Raw genomic sequence first — 22,966 nt, forward strand, 5'->3', positions numbered from 1 at the left:
AATAAATAAGTTTATTTTTGCAATCACAGGTCATATCATAGGAATGCCATAAAATACATGCAATAACAACAATAAAACAGGGAAATTATGCAATAGGTGCATTAGAAGTAAAAAGGTTAGAAGAAAATAAAGCCAAAGTTGCAACTAAGAATGGAAGTACTTTTTCCTCTAAAGTTTAAATGACAGTAGAACAAAAGTACCAATTTGGTTGCTGACAGTTGGAAACAGAACTGCAAGAAGATAATTCAAGATCAGGGACCTTGAGTTCATCTGCCATTAATATTTTGGTTCTGATGTCACTGTAAATGGAGGAGTAGGGGACAGGGAGAAGGGCGGTATATAAATATTATTAAATTAAATTAAATTAAATTAAATTAATTTCCTCTATTTGACCAACACCATAAGGACAGATGTGTTGTTCAGCAGGGAGCTTACAAAATCTCCCTTTGAGAAATGGAGGGTGGGGGGTGGAAAGGGAAATTACAGACCATCTCAGTGAAGCTCTGGTTATGTTAACAAGGTTTTGGCAGAGGCTTCTATTTTGTTTATAATGCTAATAACGATGAAAATGTGAATCATTGTATTATAGTGGCATCTTTATTAGCATCGCTTAAAAAAGCCAAGGTAATATTTTCTCTACTCCAAGATCTAAATTCCCACAAATATAGTAAGGAATACATTCTACATTTGTAGAATGGGTGACAAAGGTTTAGTTCATTTCCAGCTGCATAATGGAGAAAGCAGAGTCTGGGAAAATGGGAATCTTGACGGCTTTCTAGTTTCTTATAACACACCAACAATGCAACATTAAAGGTATGATAAAACTTCAGTTTTTTTAGATGACATTCACTAAAACTTTAAAGATAGCAGAAATATTGGAAAAAGTAATTGCAGAATGCCTGACTGCTTGTTTTTAAAGAAAGCTAAAGTAGGATCTCATTTATATTTTCATTTTTTTTTATTTCTATGGCTGCCCACTCATGAAACATTATTGGCGCTTAAGAATAATTTTAAATGCCACAATACAAAATATATTAATAATGACACACTGCAACAGAGCCACCAACACCCATAGCATACAACTAAAATGAGTTCACACAATTTCCAGATTTAGTGAGTGATGGAGAAACCAGATCTTTAAGATTTTCCTAAAATCCGGAGGATCAAGACTATTTACATCTTCTGGGAATCCTGTTCTGGAGAAGAGAGACAGTACCTGCTTACCTAGCACTTCACAAAGCTGATTTTAATAAATTCAGATCAATGATAAGATTTCATGACAGAAAAGCTAATGGAGAATAATATGAAGATGCTAGTAAGACCTTAAGAATTCCTAGAGGACAAAATGGAGGACTGAAAATGGGAGGACAACTCCAGCAAATAATGAACACTGGTGAATAAAATGGGTCTTTGGAACCTTTCCAGATAAGAAGAGAATAGGAACTTGGTCACATGAACTCTGAGCAACTGTTCCTTGAGAAAAGACTGCAAGATAGTGGTCTCTAGCCATTTTGAGCCCTTAGAGTTGACACAAATAGCCATATTACTCGGAACTGTGGTTGTCACCTTTTAAAGCTGTGCAAACGTCTTTTCTAATCGCATTTGGAAGTTGCTTGTTAACTATTTTTAATCTATTAGGAACCTTTGGATTGACAAGTCTGAAAATGTTGGGTGAGTTTGCTTTCAATCCTTGGTGAAAGAAAATTTTAATTATAAGCTTAAGAATGTTTTAAAAAATGAAATAAACACTAAAAAAGTTAAATAAGACTTTGATCCTAGAAAGTTGTAAGTGGATTAAGGGCACAGATAAATTTGGAACAAGATTATGGAATTAATTATAAAGAATCCTTGCCTTGGGAAATAGATTTGCTTGGACTTTTTCCAAGACACAATAAAGATAAGTAATTTTAAAACATTAGATATTAGAGGGAACTAAATATTTTATTTAAAGGAGAAAAGTACACAAATGACAGCTAATTAACTGGGAGTTATAAAATGATACAAAATTTGTAACATTGAAAGGCACTTTTGAAAAATGGAACCAGAAATTAATATAAACAATGTCAATAATGACATTTGTTTCTATGGATAGATTGTGTCCAAAAAATTGTTATGGAAGCAGTGGCAGATGAGCAGGTTTTATTTGACAAGATAGAGATGACATTGAAAGTGGATCTACTAATGACATGAAAAGGAATATCTTACTGGACATACAGAAACAAAACAACACAGCTTGATATGTCTAAAAGTTGAATCATGGCAAATGGGCCAAACTTTGTTAATCTGAGATGTTTTGTTGTTCATCCCAAGCAATTTCATCAGTCAGAAAAAAATTAGTTAGCCAGAGTCAGAGAATTGCTGGAATGTACCAACTCTTGCCAAACCAACTTTAGGGGTTTCTCCCCCAAATGGCTTGCAATATGTAAATGAAGATTCAACCATCAAGGCCAAAAGTGTCTAAAAGTCGAACCATGATGAGCAATCTCAGATTGACAAAGTTTGGTCCAGTTGCCATGATTCAACCTTTAGATACTTTTGGCCTGGATGATTTAGTCTTCATTAATATAAACCAGGCTGATGTTTCAAAAATCAACAGAGAGATATAAATAATAAATCAAACCTGAATATTTTGTATATTGGATTTACAAAAGAGACTTGTTAAAGCATTGAAGAATCTTGTGAGAAGGCAAAAAGAAAAAAATGAAAAGAAATTAAATTAAATTCTATAAGATTATGGATTAAGGCTGTTAGAAGTAAAATGAAGCAATATGAAGTTGATTTATGTGGTTAAGGTTAAAATATGTTACTATTTCTGGTAAATCTCAAAGGACTTTCTGCTGACACCAGGACTAAAAGTATGATGCTTAGGGATTTGTCACAGTCTATAGATAAGAAATGGAATACAGATTGAAGATAATCATTGGTTGTACAACAAAGAAACTGTGTAGAATTACTAAAATGGTTTATACATGTGATAAAGGTTGGATGTCACGTCTCTATATATTTCTTTTCTTTTCTTTTCTTTTCTTTTCTTTTCTTTTCTTTTCTTTTCTTTTCTTTTCTTTTCTTTTCTTTTCTTTTCTTTTCTTTTCTTTTCTTTTCTTTTCTTTTCTTTTCTTTTCTTTTCTTTTCTTTTCTTTTCTTTTCTTTTCTTTTCTTTTTACTAAAAGAGCCATGCTGGTGCAATGGTTAGAATGCAGTGTTGCAGGCTAACTCTGCCTACACTCCAGAGTTCAATCCTGATGGGTTTAAGATTGACTCAGACTTCCATCCTTCCGTGGTTGGTAAATGAGTACCCAAATTGTTGGGGACAATATGCTGACATTGTACACTGCTCAGAGAATGCTGTAAAGTGCATACATAAGTCTAAGTGCTGTTGCTGTTGCTATTGCTATTTGTACAGTAGAATTGTACAAATGCTGTAAAGAAGCTGGACTCTCCTAATAACATAAGTTGTTAAAAGATCATTACAAGAAAATTGTTGAGATATATTCAAGATAAAGGAAAAGAATCAGTATACCAATTCTTCAGGGAAGATGGCAGAATGCTAATTAAAAAAAACATACAATACTTATATACTATGGTACAGTGTTCGTAACAAAAGGCTTTGTCCTCTACTGGACAATTGTGAAAACCAGACAAAAAGACAAAACTGAAGTTAGAAAAAGACAGAAGCAAAACTGATTCATAGTCAGTTTACTATGAATGAATTTAAATCTCCAAACCAGACAACTCACATCCTAAAATGTAAAAGGAAACTCCCAATAGTCTTGGCAAACTTTTATTGTTAGGCTTCATACCAGATCTTAGCTGTAAATAGTAAATTGCAGCTTCCCAGACACTAAACTCCTTATTAAATCCTCCAGTTGATTTAGAAAACTTTTAAGTAATGTTTTAGCTAGATTAGAATCTTTATTACAACTGTTTATATAACGGTTGATTGCCTATTGCAATGTGAAGAATTCAGAGCTTTTACACATAACCTTTAAGAATCTTCCAAACTTTAAACTCTAGGCTTTTTCTCCTGTCTGCCTGAAATAATACAAACTCAGCTGACCTTCTTTTGGGAGACAGCTAAGATGTTTTCAAAATGGTTCTAAGCTCACCAATCGCAGCCCTTAAACCATAAGTATTATGCACATTATGAAATCTTAGAAAATGAGTGAACTGTCAGTTGATTAGACTATGTTTTTCTAAACAAGAAGAGAGTGTAGTTTTTTTTAAAAAAACAACAACATTTGTAATGGAAGAAATGTAAACTTTGTAAACTGCGTGTAATACAGTATGCATTAAATTAATATGTCCCACTGTTCCATCTTCAGGTGGTAAAAGGAGCTGAAACCAAGGTGTGCTACTTCACAGAAGCAGTGCTAGTTCTATGGAAATCAGGCTGGTCCTCTCCCCGATTGCATTCAGAATTCATCTGAAGGATGTTCTTATTAGATTGGGCCACTTACCGTATACCTTATTTTTTTACTTGTATTTGTTGTTCTTGAGTTGTTATTTTTATTATTCTAGTATTTGATTTAATTTCATATGTCCTATGGATGTTTTAATTTGTTTTTTCTCTCATACCATATATTAACCAGCAAGAGTCCTTAGATTACAGTAGTATAGAAACATAATAAACAAATATGTACATGCAAATTTATATTTACAATATGATTTGTCCAAGATTAATTTTAAAAATGTTTATTTGGAAATTAGTCAGAGCAGAAAAGTACATTAATCCATGGGCTGGGTTTTGATTGATCTAGTTAGACTTACTATTACAGCTTTCTTCAACTAATTTTGTGGACTGTAGTTCTGCAAAAATACTAAAAATCCTACCTTCCACCAAATCCTTCAAAAATCAACCCAACAGAATAATTATTTTTATTTTTTAGGAAAATTGAATATTTGTGCATGCAGAGATAGGCTTTCAAGCATAAATTACTGTTAAACCAAAGCAGTGTAAATATTCTTCATTGATATCTCACCTATTTCTACCCAGATTATATCTCAAGTTTTGTTTAGTCTGTTTTACCAAGTTTTCCTTAGAAAGGGTTGACAGGATAAGAAAGAATCCAGTAAGTAATAGTAGCAGTGGAAAGAGAAAGAGAAGAAAAGATTCAGCCCTAGCAAACACCCAAGACACAGTGTTGGCAGTAAGAATATAACTTTTTAGTCTTGTCAGGTTAACTTCATTGTATTGGGTTCCTTTGCTCTATTTTTGTTTTTATTTCTGCATTTTTCATCCATTTTTATAGATAGAAATGACCTCAAAGCAAACATTTTAAAAAAGAAACATAAGAATAGATTGTTTAAGATATTTGGCCAACCTAGGTTTCATTTTATATGTTTCCCTCTGCCTTGACTCAGGATCCTTTCTGCAAGAGCCCTGCCTCCTCCTTAACTATTGTGCCCTCTACTTCATTTTTCCAGAATTTGTTGGACATTCCATCCCACAAGTTATAAGACAAATCTATGCTACAGCACATTTACCATTTCAAGGATAGCTCACTGATGTCAGATTCGGGGGGGGGGGAGAAGGTGTCCTTCATTAGTCAGTTTTGCATACAGAATAATAGGATGCCATTGTGTCTTTTGCTTCAGGCAGCCAAATGTCTTCGATGTGTCCTGCAGGGATAGCTAGTAATATAATAATTTTACTGAAGGTGAGCCAGCCCTCTTGATGACTTCTCTTCATAAAAAGGGGACGGAGTGACAGAGAATATTCAGTCTGTTGCTTAGCAACCAGATTACAGTCTTATTCAGATCTTCTCATAAGTACAAGAAATTCAATTGTACTGACAGAGATTCTGTTCTGAGTAAATATTCAATGGATTGGCCTACAAGAATCCTTAATATCAATAGTATACTATGGCTGAACTGACTATTGAAAACATGATATATATTTAAAACATAAAGAAACCCATTTTTCTGAAACCTTCAGAAAAAAGGACAGTGTTACAGTATTAACAGTTAAGACCAGAGCTGTGGTGGCTCAGTGGTTAGAATGCAGTATTGCAGGCTAATTCTGCCAACTGCCAGCAGTTCAACTCTCAATAGCTTAAGATTGACTCAGCCTTCCATCCTTCTGAGGTCGGCAAAATGAGGACCCAGATTGTTAGGGTCAATATGCTGATTCTGTAAACCACTTTGAGAAGGCTATAAAGCACTATGAGGCGATATATAAGTCTAAGTGCTAGTAGTATTGCTATTACTTGTGAAATAAGGCCAGTGGTTTAAAAGTTGTTCAGAGAAACTGATTAAAATTCTTTATCCAATACCTGCCATTCCACGGATATAATGTATATCTTCTATATCATCATTAGAGGAAGACATTAAAAGATGCAAAACTGACATGCCTTTTTATATTGTTCTATATATTTTGTGGTAGAATTTCTTATGAGAAAATGATGACAACACCATTCTGCCAAGCATCCTTTTTGAAAAGCTGACTGACTTGAATTTTTCCCCCTCCATCTGCGATTGGATTAAAGACTTTCTAAGGGACCAGCTACAAACATTGAGGGTTGCATGCTTAGCCCCTACCTGTACTCATTGAGGAAACACGAGGCTGGTTCCATGCAGTAATAACTGCTTCTTTGAAGGAGGGTGTCTTCCCTGCCGCCTTGAAGGAGGCGGTGGTGAGACCCCTTCTCAAGAAGCCTGCTTTGGACCCGGCTGCTTTAAACAACTATCGTCCAGTCTCCAACCTTCGCTTTTTGGCGAAGGTTGTTGAGAGTGTGGTGGCGCATCAGCTCCCTCTGTTCCTGGAGGAAACTGATTATCTAAACCCGTACCAATCGGGTTTCAGGCCCGGACACAGCACGGAGACGGCATTGGTCGCGCTGGTGAATGATCTCTGGAGGGCAAGGGACAGGGGTTGTTCCTCTGTCCTGGTCCTATTAGATCTCTCAGCGGCTTTCGATACCATCGACCATGGTATCCTGCTGCGGCGTCTCAGGTGGTTGGGAGTGGGAGGCACCATTTTACGGTGGTTCTCCTCCTACCTCTAGGGCCGCTCGCAGTCGGTGTTGACGGGAGGGCAGAGATCCGCCCCGAGGCCTCTCATTTGTGGAGTCCCTCAGGGGTCAGTTCTCTCGCCTCTCCTGTTCAACATCTATATGAAGCCGCTGGGCGAGATCATTCGTGGTTTCGGGGTGGGGTATCATCAGTACGCTGATGATACCCAACTTTTTCTTTCCACCCCGAACCAACCCAGTGATGCCCTCGCCGTGATGTCCCGGTGCCTGGAGGCGGTTCAGGTCTGGATGGGGAGAAACAGGCTTCGTCTCAATCCCGCCAAGACTGAGTGGCTGTGCATATCGGCATCTCGGGCTAACCAGGTTATTCCACCTCTAACGATGGGGGGTGAGGTGTTACCCCCCGTTGATAGGGCTCGCAACTTGGACGTCCTCCTGGATTCACGACTCAATTTTGAAGATCACATAGGAGCCGTGACCAGGGGGGCTTTTGCACAGGTTCGCCTGGTGCGCCAGTTGCGTCCCTATCTGGACCAAGACGCCCTATGCACAGTTACTCATGCGCTTGTGACCTCCCGTTTGGACTACTGTAACGCTCTCTACATGGGGCTGCCCTTGAAGACCACTCGGAGGCTTCAACTGGTGCAGAATGCGGCCGCGCGAGTTGTAATGGGGGTCTCCCGATACTCCCATGTAACACCTCTACTCCGTGAGCTGCATTGGCTTCCGGTTGCCCTCCGGGTGAAATTCAAGGTGCTGGTTATCACCTATAAAGCCCTACATGGCCTGGGTCTGGGGTATTTGAGGGAACACCTGCTGCCGGCTTCAAACGCCCTTTGCCCAGTGCGCTCCCACAGGGAGGGTCTGCTCAGGGTCCCACCGGTAAGAGATTGCCGGCGGGTGACACCCAGGGATAGGGCCTTCTCAGTGGGGGCGCCTGCCCTCTGGAACCAGCTGCCAGTGGAGCTGAGGACTGCCCCCGACCTCCGATCATTCCGCCGGGGCCTGAAGACCTGGCTCTTTGAGCTCTCGGGCCCAGGCTGAGGAGAAATTTATTTTAATTGGGGTTTTTAATTGTACAGGGTTGGTTTAATCTTTTTTAAATTGGTTTTTTAACTTTTGTATGGTTGATTTTTAACTCCCTGTAAACCGCCCTGAGTCCTCAGGGAAAGGGCGGTATATAAATGCAATAATAATAATAATAATAATAATAATAATAATAATAATAATAATAATAATAATAATAATAATAATAATAATAATAATAATAATAATAATAATATGATTGTGTATTGTCCAACCCATCTACTGCAATAATTAAGTTTGCAGATGATACCACCATAGTGGGTCTTATTACAGGTGGAGATGAAACAGCATATAGGGGGGAGGTACAAAAACTATCCTATGGTGTTTAGAGAACAACTTGCACCTGAACATTGGCAAGACAAAGGAGATGGTGCTAGACTTCTGGAGGAAAAGAGAGGAACCTGCCCCACTTTACATCGGCTGGGGGGCTGTGTGGAGAGAGTTTCCTTCTTTAAATTCCTGGGAGTCTACCTCTGTGAAGATCTTACCTGGAAAGTCAATACAACCCAGGTGGCTGAAAGGCCCAACAGAGACTCCACTTCCTCAGGGTCTTGTGGAAGAACAGGGTAGAACAACCGCTTATGACTTTCTTCTACCAGTCTACTATAGAGTGTGTCCTCTTGCGCAGTATTGTGGTTTGGTATGCTGGCCTGACAACTGCAGATAGGAAATAATTACAGAGGGTGGTGAGCACAGCACAAAATATCGTGGGCTGTCCCCTGACACCACTGGATGACATTGGAAGAGCCTTGGAAGAGTGAGAAAAATTCTCAGGGACAACTAACACCCTGGTCGGTACCTCTTTACTCTCTTTACTCTTTACCATTGGGTAGGAGATACAGAAGTATAGCCAGCTGTACCAACAGGCTGAAGAACAGCTTCCATCCATGGGCTGTCAGGCTCTTGAATGGGAAATAACTTTATGTATGATTGACTTGCGAGGCCGGTGTATTGTGCAATTAGCTCACATGGCAACAAGATGGTGGGTTTGTTGTCACTGTGAGTTGTGGGGGGGCACAAAGGGAGGCTCAGCCAATCTCAATGTATACATGGTTGTACTTTGACAATAATGGTTCATTCATTCATGTTTGTTAGTGGCACCATCCTGTTGCTTTGGGGGTAGCTGGAAAAATCCTTTGAGTATACATCCAAGTACCAGTGGATTTATATTCTGAACATGCATTTTTCTTACTCTAAGTCTCTGAAGCAACTTTATAACTTTATATTTATTTAATATCATATTTAAGGGGCTCCTACAAAGACGGATCAAAATATTTTCCAATGCATCCAAAGACTAACCAAGGAGAGAAGCAACCTCGAACTAAGGAGATTTTTTCTAACCATGAGAGCAATGAACTAATGAAGTAGCTTCCCTTCAGAAGTTGTGGCTGCTCTATCACTGGAGGCTTTAAAAAAGAGACTGGACAACCATTTGTCTGAAATGGTATAGGGTCTAATGCTTGAACAAGGGGTTGGACCAGAAGATCTCCAAGGTCCCTTCCAATTCTATTGTTCTATGAAGGTGAATTAGTCTTTTCAGAAAGCCTTTTAAAAATATTTTAGTAATAGGCATATTAACTGCAACAGGCCTAGAGAAATTGGGCCCAGGCTAACACTTTCAGCCATTTTTCTGAAAAAAAAAATCAGATTACAGTTTTCATGTGCCTGTCAGTAATGCAGCTGTGAAGACACTTTCAGGAAAAGACAAGCATCAGAAACAGTAGAGTTATACCTAAGTAAGTTATATCACTTACAAGTCTATATTGGAAGACATTGAAAGTCTTTTTCATTCTCTCCCTCTCTCCTACTCAAAGGATCTTTTAGGGAGGAAAAGAGAAAGCTAATTATCCAGGCTATCTCAGTGGTTCAGACCATGCCTTGGGCATCCTAACTAAGGGGGCATCTGATTGGCTTTCTTTGCCTTCAGATAACTACTGGCTTCCCCACTGGGGAAATCCCTGCTCCTTTAAGAGGGGCTTTGAAGGGAAGTGGCCATATACTTTGCCTAAAGCAAAAAGAGCTTGGGGAATTGATTTAAAGTCATGTTATTGTCACTGATTACTTTCGGATGAATAATAGCCAGACACTTTTTTTCCAAGCACAGAGCTCTTCCTGAGGAAGAAATAGGTTCATTATGACAAGTTTAGTAAATTTTGATGATTACTAAGATACTGCACTGGTTAGTACTATAAAATTTCTTCAGGTTGGTTAGAAGGGCCTGGGGTTTAAATTTGTGCTTATATATGAAGCTCACTGGGTAGCCAATTTAAGCACTAGATTTGTTAACATAGCAAATCATTACCATCACATCATCTTGTTGTTTTTGAAAGAGGATTGGGAAACAAATATAATAACACCATTGACAGTAGCAGTAGTACTTATTCACCTTAACTTTTTGTATTATATTTTGAAAAATTGTAGCAAAACCAATAGAATATACTTAAAATAAGTGTAACCTCTGGATTCATTTCTATAAAAACTAAGTTTCAATATTATACAAAACCTAAGAATAGTTCAAAGAGGAAGTTTATTAATTGCTTATTTTCCATTATGATATATGATACCATCTATCAATAGTTTAGTGCCCTTTTTGCTATATCCTATAGCATGGGTGTTAAACTCGATCACGTCATGTTACGTAACGTGACCTATTGTGACATTTTTTGCCTTTGCGGAGCCAGGGTGGGCATGGCCTACACATGGCCTACACAGGCTGCCAGTTTTTTTGTGGTTTTTTTCTTGAAATTTTTATAGATCATATTAAGTAAATATGTTGGTGCTATTTGTTCACATTCATGCTTCATGAATGAAAATGCTGGTGATTAATTCTGCTTTTTACATTTGAAAAGAATCCACAATGTCTGTGTCATTCTTTATCAATGGGTTTAATCAACTGCTGCTTTTCACATAATACAAATCACAAAGCTAAAGGACTTAATTCTAAATTGTTCATGGGTTCACTTGCTCAAGTCATAATTTAACAGCCACTTTTATTTCCCCAATTACATGTCAAATGGTTATAGTGATGCAGTGGCAGCAGGAATAACTTGCTATTTTAATGGATAGTTGATGAACTTTCATGAAACAGTCTGCTTCTTAAAACACTTCTGAGACTTCTCCTTTAATCAGAAATAATGGGACAGCAAGCAAAACAGATTTATTTCAATATTTTTTTTAAAAAAAAATCTTACAAACCTTTTGATGTCTTTATTTTAAAAGGCAGCATATGCATTTTGAAATAATAATTTATATTTTATTTATTTACATATTATGTACTTAGAATGTTTTTCATTCTCATCAGTGATAGCTGTTTTAGCTGCAAGTATTGCTATGCTACTTGTTCTGGCAACACCGATCAATGATATACTTTAGAGGAGAGTTGAAAGATAAACTTACCTAGAATCCTGAGAAATATATGCTAAGAGAAGTTCTTGACAAGAAACTGTTAAGTTATAGTAGAGAGTTAGTTAAAGCAATTTATGGCTCAGATAGGTGGCAAGTGATCTATATATGGTACTCAATTGGGGGGGGGAATCACACTGAAGGGCAGTATTTAAGCAAACATGAAAAGTGAGCCACTGGGGAATGGAGATTAGAATTAAATCATGGTCTGGTGATTTATTTGCAAAGGCCAAAAGGCTCATACATCAGGCAATGTGAGTGCTTCTGATTTAATTAGGCAGTGAATATTGGCTGCTGAAAGAGGAGCATAGCTGTTTATTTAAGATGGATTTTGATGCAATCGAAAAAGAGTGTCATGTATTCTTCTTTAATTCTACCCCAAACAGAAAAAAAAATGTTGGGGTAGTATCATCTGAAGTTGGGATGCAAGGAGCTATTCACATTATTTCATTCCTCTGGCTAAAGTTTGCAGCTGGTCTAACAGCATTTTACTATGGTGTGAAAATACCAAGTATCTGCAGAATTCCTCACAGAGGAAATTCTTTTAAGTGGTGCTTCTTATTCTACCTTATTACAGGGCAGTATAATAACATTTATTATGCCTTTAAGCGAGCATCTGTTCACTATACCTGCATATATGTTATTTTATTTTACATAACCAAAGGGAAAATTTTGCTATTTTCTATTTAGGAATGAGTTTATACATATAGTGACCAAAGGATCTGAGCACCAACATTTGCAAGCAGAATGTTTTTAAAGTAGCATTACTATTGTCTGAAAACTTGATGTAGAGCACTATTGGGGTTTTGTTCAAGAATTAATAGCTACGACTTTCAAATTAAGCATGCATTTCCAACAAAGGACAAAAATCCATTATGAGTTGGCATCAGTCACTATAATTCCTTAAGAGAAGATAAAATAATTTAAAATAGTTTATTAGAAAATTACCAAGTACTATGGTTTAAATATACAGAGTGGGAAATAAGTATGGACAGACACATCAAATTGCTTTAGGAAAGAGGCCCCCTAAAGAGAACTTTGTTCAAGATCCATTCAAATCTGGCACTGAGTTGTATGATATCTCATTTTATTTACATTTGCAGCACATTTATGATTTGAATATTCTATTCTCAATTAATGAGAGAAATTAAGTGGGAAATTAGGCAGCTAAGAGGAAGGAAGAAAGGAAGGGTGAGCAACTTTAAAAAGTATAACCACTATAGGGAAAGATGATACGATAATAACAATAACAACAATAACAGTAACAACAACAACAGCAACATCAAGTACACACAGTGCTTTATTTTTACTTTTAACTCATTAAAATAATAATTAAATATTTATCCTTTGGATTGATAATAAATAATATGCTGGATTGTTGCACTTTTCTCCACAAGGATCTGAAGATTTAAATTGAAACCATCCAGAAGCTTCACTTACATCCAATGCAGCTGTATGAATGCTCATCAGCTCTTATCACTGGAAGCCTGTGACACCTGCATTGCAAATCCTGGGTGTAATTTAAAGAGCTGATGTTGACCTATAAAATGCTTTGTGCCTTGTTCCCAAGCAAATTACAGGACTGTTAGCCCCAACAAAGTAGATGTGATTGTTATGATTGTGTCAGGAGAAGCAACTGATACCTCCCTCCTTTCAGAATTTTGAGCAGTCAGAAAGTTGACACCAGTACTTTGGAATGGCCTCCCACTTGAAATAAGCTCTGTTCCTACTATGGGTCACCTTCCTGAAGAATTGTGATGCCTTTAATATTGCTAAATATCAAAGAATAAAAATATCAATATGAAAGCAATGTTTGTTCCATAATTCTGATAGTATCCAAGACAGAGCTTGTATATAAAATTAGTTATATTTTGCTATCAAATGACTGAAGGAAATTGGGGAATTGGAGCTGACTGGGAACAAAGACCATATGCAGACAACATAGGGATCAACAATGGATATAATAAATTCCATTCTGCTACAATTTGCTAAATCAAGAAGAGATGGATGGAAATTCAATTCAGCAATGTGGAAAGGCTGTTTGATTGCCATTACTGATTACTTTCTTGATATATTTCTGTTGATAGTAACTTTCTTACCAATTTAATAGTCTTTGTGTACAGATTTGTAAGTAGCTGACTTTATGCAGTTGGAAATAGTATTTGAATGGATGTGGCCTTCAAACTCAGCCAGAAGCTTTTAGAAAGGAGTTTTATATATTTAGATAAGGCAATTCAAAATAGCAAATACTCTTTGTGTATTTTTTAATTTGTTTGTTTTTGTAGACATTTGTCATTTACTTAATGCCAGATTCATGTACCTTTATAGAATGTTTATTTAATATTAGCAAGCCTCATGGTTACTTTTATAAATATAAACCAATTTTCTAAGCATAAGAATGAAAAGGAAATAGTTTTCAGCATTCTGACAATTGGCTTATCCAAACTATGTTTGAATATTGTTGTAAAAAAACCCCATAAGAAATACTTTTATAAAAAGACTAGACAACCTGTGACCCATTGGGTCATCATTTCAGAGATATTTCCTTACCTAAACAGAAATGTAGAATGGCTATGGGCAGGCATAAAGCAATGGAAGCGAGAGCAAATTCTGACTTTCTGCTGGCTTCCCCATTGACTTTCCCTGTAGGAAGCTGGCAGGGAACGCTAGAAATAACAATCGCGTGCCTGTGGCTCACTGCAGCAGCACTGAGGTAGCCACAACCTTGCCAAATTTCAACCCAGATTTTTGACATGTTCTGTAAATTAGCCCTTTTGAGATATTTATTCAAAAATAGTTGCCCTATGATCCACTGTTTTACCCAGTTGAAGGTTACAATCAGACATGAGAGTTTTAGAAGTATATAGATACTTCTAAAAAGGGACGTGGTGGCTTAGTGGGTTGAGACGCTGAGCTTGTTGATCAGAAGGTCAGCAGTTTGGCGGGTCGAATCCCGAGTGCCGCGTAACAGAGTGAGTGCCTGTTACTTGTCCCAGCTTCTGCCAACCTAGCAGTTTGAAAGCACGTAAAAATACAAGTAGAAAAATAGGGACCACTGCAGTGGGAAGGTAACAGTGTTCCATGCGCCTTTGGGGTCTAGTCATGCCGGCCACATGACCACGGAGACATCTTCGGACAAGCACTGGCTCTTCGGCTTTGAAACGGAGATGAGCACCGGCCCCTAGAGTCGGAATCGACTAGCATGCATGTGCGGGGGAACCTTTACCTTAGATACTTCTACTTTAAAATGAAAAAGAGTGCAGTCTAAATTAGAGCTAATAATGCTTTGTTAATAGTCTGGAAAAAGTTCTTCAGCATTGTGTAGCTGTAATCACAGGACCACTCTGCTAATTCATAATGTAAGGCTACTGTTTCTGGCTTGAATAATCTGGATCAGGGGTGTCAAACTGCCAGCCCACGGGCTGGATGCATCATGTGGAAGCCGCGTCCACCCCATTGCCAGCAATGGCAAAACCATCCCGATACATTGCATGATGTCACGTGACATCACGAGTTTGACATGTCTGATCTGGATGATCAGTAAGTGGCAACCATGACTCTTGTTGCCAACTAGTGCAAAACAATTTAAGAAGGAGTGACTGGATTGAAAAAAAAATCACAGTTGGGTGAGCTGAGAGAGAAAGTGACTGGTTGAAAGTTACCATATCTTTAATTTCTTTGGCATACAGTGCTGCAAGCTCTTTTTCTAACTTTCATATATTGTAAAATTCTTGGTCAGTGTAATAACAGCATGTATGTGTATTTATAATTGAGAGGCCCAGTTGGTAATGAAAATATTTGCAAATTTGGGGAATATATTTCAGTCTAACTCTCCACTGGAATTAAGGTCAGTTTCCTCCATTAATATTGAAGAGAATAGAAAGATTGTTGGTCTTTTATGGCTCCTTCTTAGTGTGGGTGCAACTGCCATCTGTGTTTGCTGGTATGAGCTGGTGTTTTTTGTTTGCAGGTATAACATACTGATTGAGTTTGGCATCAGTGAGCAAAGATATCAAAATATTGACTTACCTCTGGCACAACATAGTTACTCAACAGAACAGCAAGTAAAGAAGAATTCAGAAACCAAGAGTAATTATTCAAAGCTATTTTTTTGTGGCCTCTAAGGAGTCTGGAGAATTCCCTTAAGTGTATGTTTAGATCAATTTTTCAACAATTGCCCTGGCTTATACATGAGGGGGGCAACATTCAAAGGAATACATGCTTTGAAATGATTACATGGCTTCTTAAAATTCAGCTGTTTTAATTTCTTCAAACACTCTTGTCTACTCTCCCATTGAAAAATAATGGGCATAGGATGAAGTAATAAAATGTGGAAAGGTTCTGCCCAGAAGCTCCAGTTTAATTGATGACAATGTCTTTGTAAGAACTGCTGTGATAAACTCAAACAATAATTAAAAGACAGTTGGGAGTGTTATTTTTCAGCCATGAACTCAAGTTGTTAGAGTGATTTTAACTCATGTAAGTGCATACTTGGGAAGCTTTTGGTTTTTACAATACAGTAACATGTTTAAATAAAGGCATTGGAGCATATAAAAGTACATTCTTTCCCCCCCTAATTCTTAGAAAAATAAGCCACTGTCTTCTAACAGGGAAATTATCCTGATTTTTTTTTTGTTTCCTTTTAAAACAACCCAACAATCAGAATATAATTGCAGGATGTAAGGGAAAAGAAAATATACCCTTCTTTGCTTTAAGGGTCCAAGATCTCAACCAGGATAGGTTAAAATAAGTGCAATAAGCATTACATTTATACAGATAAAAACTAATACAAACTGCAAGAAATAGAAAATACATAAAGGGCAGAAAAAATAAAAAATGAAAATATATGAAGAAAAAACAAGAATATAGCAAAGAGAAAAAATATAAAAAGAAGTCAGCTTTAACAGGTTTCTTTTATAAATGCAGTATAATAAAGTTGTTCTTTTGTTTGCCATTTGTATATCACTTTTAGATTAAAACATTAACTGATTTAATCTGTTTTAAGTTTCAAAAAGGAAAAAAAAACTTAAAATGCAAAATTAGAATGAAAAGAGAAAATATCACAGTTTCTTAGTCTTTTTAACAGAACAGAATAATAGAATTGGAAGCAACCTTTGAGGTCTTCTAGCCCAACCCCCTGATCAAGCAGGAAACCCTATTACATTTCAGACAAAGGAAACCCTTTCTATAAATAAAACATATAGTCCATAAAAGCATCATAATATCAAATAGTAACATCAAACCTTGCTTATGTGATTATGATTTGGCTGCTTGACAACTGTCACACATTTATGAAGATTGCAGTGAAGGGTTCTTGAACAAAGGGAATTTGTTTAGTCTAACTGTTGCTTTCTTGCTTTTTGTAAGCAGCTTTTTGCACCAGAGAAATTTCATGCAAGTGTGGGAAATGGATGGGATAAAAGAGCCTTGGTGGAGCAGTGGGCTAATGCCTCCTTAAGTAACACCAGCTGCCTGCAATTAGTGCAGGTTCGCATCCCACCAGGCTCAAGGTTGACTCAGCCTTCCATCCTTCCGAGGTAGGTAAAATGAGGACCCAGATTGTTGGGGGCAATTAAGCTGACTTTGTAATAATGCCACTTGGGGTGTGTGTGAAAGCCCTAATAAGCAGGCATATACATAGAATGAAGGCTACTGCTAAGCTTGTAAGCCGCCCTGAGTCTTCGGAGAAGGGCGGGATATAAATGGAATTAAAATAAATAAATAAAATAAATAAATATACTGAAAGAGGGAATAAGGGAGTGTACAGGAATGATTGATGTCTTTCTTATGATGTAATGGCTCTGTTGTCTGATTTTCATTGGCTAACAAAGTTTATAAAGCAATGCTACCAATTTTATAATGCGTGGCACTTCTGGATGTAACTCTGCCAGCGTTCCAGATTGTTGGCCAACCCAGCTGCTTAATTTGATCAAATAAAGTGCTGGTTGATCAAGAAGTCTCCGTTTGAGTTATCTGATTAGATTGATATGGTATCTCAAGTTTAAGTAAGGGACTGGGACCTTACAGAAGCATTCTGTGGTCACATGGTCTCCATTTGCAACCTCCCCAGCTGGCCTCTTGCCAAGCAAAGTCAATAGGGAAACCAGCAGAGAAGGTCAAACAGCACAGTCATGTGATGCTTTGCTTAACAACTATAGCAAAAAAAGCTTGTAAAATTAGGTGTGGTCATATGATATCTCACTTAATAATCACTTCACAATGATGAATTTTATGGTCCCTATTGTGTTTTTAAGTTGATGACTATATCAGACATGTCAAACTCGCGACATCATGTGACATCATGCAACGTATCGGGATGGTTTTGCCATTGCTAGCAATGGGGTGGGAGTGGTTTCCACATGACGCATCCAGCCCGCGGGCTGGCAGTTTCACACCCCTGATCTATATGTTCTTCATTAGATGCCTATTCATTGCCACTCCTAATTCAAGCTGCTAGTTTTAACTTATAAAACTCTTCGTCATTTCTAACTTCAGCAGACTATGTATGACATATTACTACAAGCTTAAGAGCTCAGAAGTTGCAAGAAAAGAGACATAAGTATCAGAATAATATATACCACCCAATTTATTTATTTATTTATTTATTAATGGGATTTATATCCCGCCCTATCTCCCGAAGGACTCAGGGCGGCTAACAACAAAACATATAATAAGTACAGAAATTAAGATAAAAATAAAAATAAAATCATCTGTGCAATAAATTAAAATTAAAAATTAAAAATAAATTAAAAATTGTAAATGTAATTAAAATGCCTGTCAGTCCAGGTCAGCCAGGTGGAAAAGGAGTGTTTTGAGGCCGCGGCGAAAGGACTGGAGATTTTGGGCCATCCGAAGCTCAGGGGGGAGCTGATTCCATAGGACTGGCGCTCCCACAGAGAAGGCCCTCCCCCTGGGGGTCGCCAGCCGACATTGCCTAGCTGACGGTACCCTGAGGAGGCCTTCTCTGTGTGAGCGTACTGGGCAATGGGAATTCGTTCCCGGCAACAGATGGTCCTGCAAGTATCCCGGGCCTAAGCCATGTAGGGCTTTAAAGGTAAGTACCAGCACCTTAAATCTCACCTGGAGGGCAACCGGTAGCCAATGCAGCTCACGCAGGAGCTCTCAGAGCTGTCACACATTATATTATGTCATGTCCCTGTGTATAAGCTTTTACATGACTTGAACCCCATATACTTAAGTATGTTGTGTTGAAAGATAAAAATAGTTCCTCCCTCCCTCTTTTTAAAAGAATCTGATAAGAGATTGATCTGTAGTGAGAAACTGGTTAATTCATGGTATTTAAGATTGGATACTAAGATCCCTCCTGAGTAAAGTAAGTTATAATTATTGCCTATATTGCATATCTTAAAACACACTTAGCTAAAACCACTGCTATTATTATTTAATGCTGATTGTAACCTTTATCCAGTAACATGATTCAATGGTATTAACCTATAAATAATTTGTAACAAGTGATACCATATTAATAAGACACGAAGAAGTAGGAATTCTTTAGCATTGAAATGAGAGCTAATTTATTGTCAAACTTTGATTCAACTTTAGATAAAATAACTAGGCCTCCTCTCTCCAGATCATAGAATATCAAGCACAAGACTTTAAACAATGTCATGCTACCATGTAGGATAGAAAATCCCTAATTTTATGTGCCTCTTCTCAGTGATTGTTCACTTCCTTAAATAAGGAAATGAAGCTAATGCTCTTAACTGCAGTTTGACAAAGATAAATTATTACAAAATGACTTGATCTAAATAAAGATTAAAATGACTCTAAAGTACATCCTGTTTGCTTTATGAAAGAGAACAATTGATTTGTAATCAGATGTAGTATAGGAATTAGTCAAGCCTCTTTTGAAAATGTTTTCCTAGAAAAAAAATTGAACCAAAAAACATAATAGCTATTTCCTTTTGCTTTCATTTCCTCTCTCATGTGACCCAGGTATTATTATTTTTTATTTCTCCATTCAAACCTTTGTGGTATAATGTTGCTAAGTAATCCACCAGACAGCTCCTTCACTAGTCTCTCTTTATTGTGGTATACATGATCTAATAATGCTCTAAATTACACACTGATTTTCTGTTACTCTTTTCCTATGGCTATTCCTTCCTCTGTCAAAGACTATGGCAATTTTTCTGGACAAGGTTCAGGATTTTTAATATTTATTTTAAAAAGTACAACCTGGTTTCTCCATTATTAAAAATAATCCTACAGAAAGACTATAAATCTTGAATGTGTGTAATCTCTCTGGGATGGTGTAATACTAAATCCTAAACCCTGTTGGAATTTGAGCCCTGTTGGATTTCTTTCTAGGAAAAAATTCACTGAAATTAATAGCATTAAGAGCATGAGAACACAAGTCATGATGGATCATATCATTGTCCTATTTAATTCAAGATTCTGGATTAAGAATGGCCAGGCAGGTAGACACATCAATAAAAGACCTGAATGCATTATGACTGACTTGTATATATTTCCCAGCACATGATACAGGGATAATCTAGTGATCAATATGGCAAGCAAAATATAACGAGTTGCCATTGATAGTTATATCTTACAATAATTTCTCCCATTTTTAAAAAGTTATTCTACTTTGTGCACTTTTCCATTATAATCATGGCTCCAATCTCCAGCCTTATGGCTCCATTTGGACCCTTCAAAGTTGTGGCAATAGTCCCCAGAATTATAACTTTGTTTTTGCTAAATTTTAATCTTACATAATTGCAAAAAGGGGGAAATATTAAATACATGGGGATACTTATGCCAATTGTGATTATTGAATAATGATGCTGATGGTGTCAATGCAATGACAGTAATGGTGATTCCTGGCCTTGTCCACATTGTGTTCTTAATTTACCTTAATCACCAGCTGAAGGAGAAGGGGACCCTCTAAGGCAGAGGTCCCCAACCTTTTGGGCACCAGGGACCAGTGCTATGGAGAAAGGTTTTTCCGCAGACCAGAGGGAATGTGGTTTTGTATACTGCCTGCATCCCGAAGATGGAGCTTTCCTTGGTTGCATGGCTGTGGATTGCATGCTTGCTGGCATGCTGTGGATTGGTGCTGGTCCATGGACCGGGGGTTGGGGACCATTGCTCTAAGGCAGACATGTCAAACACAAGGCCCGGGGGCTGGATTCAGCCCGCGAAATGATTTCATGTGGCCTGCGAAGCCATCCTGGAAACAGTGAGGGAACGGCCCCCACTGCCTTGGCCCTGGCCCAGAGACCCTCCTTCTGCCAGAGACCCTCAGATCTGTCCCACTCCTGCCCAGGCCCCCATAGGCACCCTTGATGCAAACGATGTAGAGCTGGCCATGCCCACCCAGTAGGCCATACACACTCTAGCCACGCCCACCCAGTAGGCCACGCCCACCCTGGCCATACCCACCCGGCCCCCTGAGGGCAACCGCAATGCTGATGCAGCCCTCAATGAAATTGAGTTTGACACCCCTGTTCTAAGGGGAATAAAGAGACATTCCAACGTGGAGTTGATTCAGGGGAGGAATACTTAAGATATATCCTTAAGACTATATCTGCTATTTCACAAGGGAAGGTAGTCAGTCTGATGAGATTCTTATAAACAGGTGTTTGACAATAAAGTAATTGCTTGGCCTATTCACCGAGTTTTTCTGTTGCTTGCATCTGATAGCTCTTCTCTATTCAGAACCTCAAAGCCTCAGCTCAGCGACCAGTGTTCATCAACCTTGGCAGCTTTAAGATGTGTGGAATATAGAGATGGCTGGGGAAGTATGAATGGAAAAGTCTGACAGTTGATGTCCACTTATCTTAAAGTTGTCAAGGTTGAGAAACAATGCTCCAGGCACTGCAACAAAACACTATAGCAAGAAAAAAGTCAAATACATTGTGGAGAAGAAGTGAATGTGGAAACTTCAGTGTTTCAGCATGTACATAATATTTTCTACTTGATCTTGGTTTGATAAAATTCATGTGAATGGTGAAAAATATAAATATGAAATATTCTACTCTAGAATAGAGGGGAAATGAAACATTGAATAAACTTAAAACATTACAGCAATGCTTACTTGTCTCTGAGAAGAAACCTTGAAAATTAACCTTAATTGCTATATTTTTTTATTAATGGGTAGGTATAGAAGACAAAGGGACGCGGTGGCTCAGTGGGTTAAGACGCTGAGCTTGTCGATCAGAAGGTTGGCAGTTTGGCGGGTCGAATCCCGAGTGCCGCGTAACAGAGTGAGCGCCTGTTACTCGTCCCAGCTTCTGCCAACCTAGCAGTTTGAAAGCACGTAAAAATGCAAGTAGAAAAATAGGGACCACTACGGTGGGAAGGTAACAGTGTTCCATGCGCCTTTGGCATCTAGTCATGCCGGCCACATGACCCTGGAGACGTCCTCGGACAAGCGCTGGCTCTTCGGCTTTGAAACGGAGATGAGCACCGGCCCCTAGAGTCGGAAACGACTAGCACGCATGTGCGGGGGAACCTTTACCTTTACCTTTATAGAAGACAGTTTCAATTCTCATAGGAAATAAAGTACATGGTGCATACTCCTTTGAGGAGCCTATATTTTTCTATTAGCTGACTAAATTAAGCTATTTGGTGTTATTGTATTTACTGTGTCACTTACAAACATTTATACATTGAGCTGGTACATATTGTTTCTGCTGATTTTCAATATGCAAAGCTGGATAACATGAAGAATTTCCAAGTTTCTGCTGCATGACTCTTCCACATATTCTTCGAATGCACAAAAATATTTGTAAAGGGGATTACAGAATAAATGAGAAATTCTAAAGTGATAGCTGAATGTAAGCACATGTTGTTATAATGTTTCAGTTATCTACATAAAGATAGTTTCAGGGTTGTCATCTGAAGTCAGTATAAAACAGAACAATTTGGAGCATTTATTAACGCAATCAAAATATATATGAAACTATAATCCTCTATTATAGTTTCATATATATTTTGAAAGCACGCCCCGCTGGAAAGAGCAAGGTATCATAGCACATTCCAGAAAAGGCAAATTTATTTTAGAATAGTGCATTTGACATTTACTGTTTTAATAATTTGGTGAGGACTGGGAGTATTTGATTCAGGGATTTACAAGACTGTTTTTAAATGAGAGACACCCAATCATTACCCTTTGGGAGGTTGTCAACTTCATAGGCAGAATGCTCCAAAATTGGGACACCAGGACCAATGAATTAATCTTATTTATTTATTTATTTATTTTATTAAATTTATATACCGCCCTATTCCCGTAGGACTCAGGGCGGTTTACAGGGAGAGTTAAAAACAAACATACAAAAGTTAAAATCAGATTAAAATTAATTAAATCAAGTCCCCAATTTAAACTAAAACCCAATAAAATTAAAACCCCTCAGCCTGGGCCAGACAGCTCAAAGAGCCAAGTTTTCAGGTCCCGGCGAAATGAGCGAAGGTCGGAGGCAGTCCTAAGTTCCATTGGGAGTTGGTTCCATAGGGCCGGCGCGCCCACAGAGAACGCTCTTCCTCTG

This window comes from Vipera berus (genome assembly GCF_964194415.1).
Source record: "Vipera berus genome assembly, chromosome: 7".
NCBI classification, from domain to species: Eukaryota; Metazoa; Chordata; class Lepidosauria; order Squamata; family Viperidae; genus Vipera; species Vipera berus.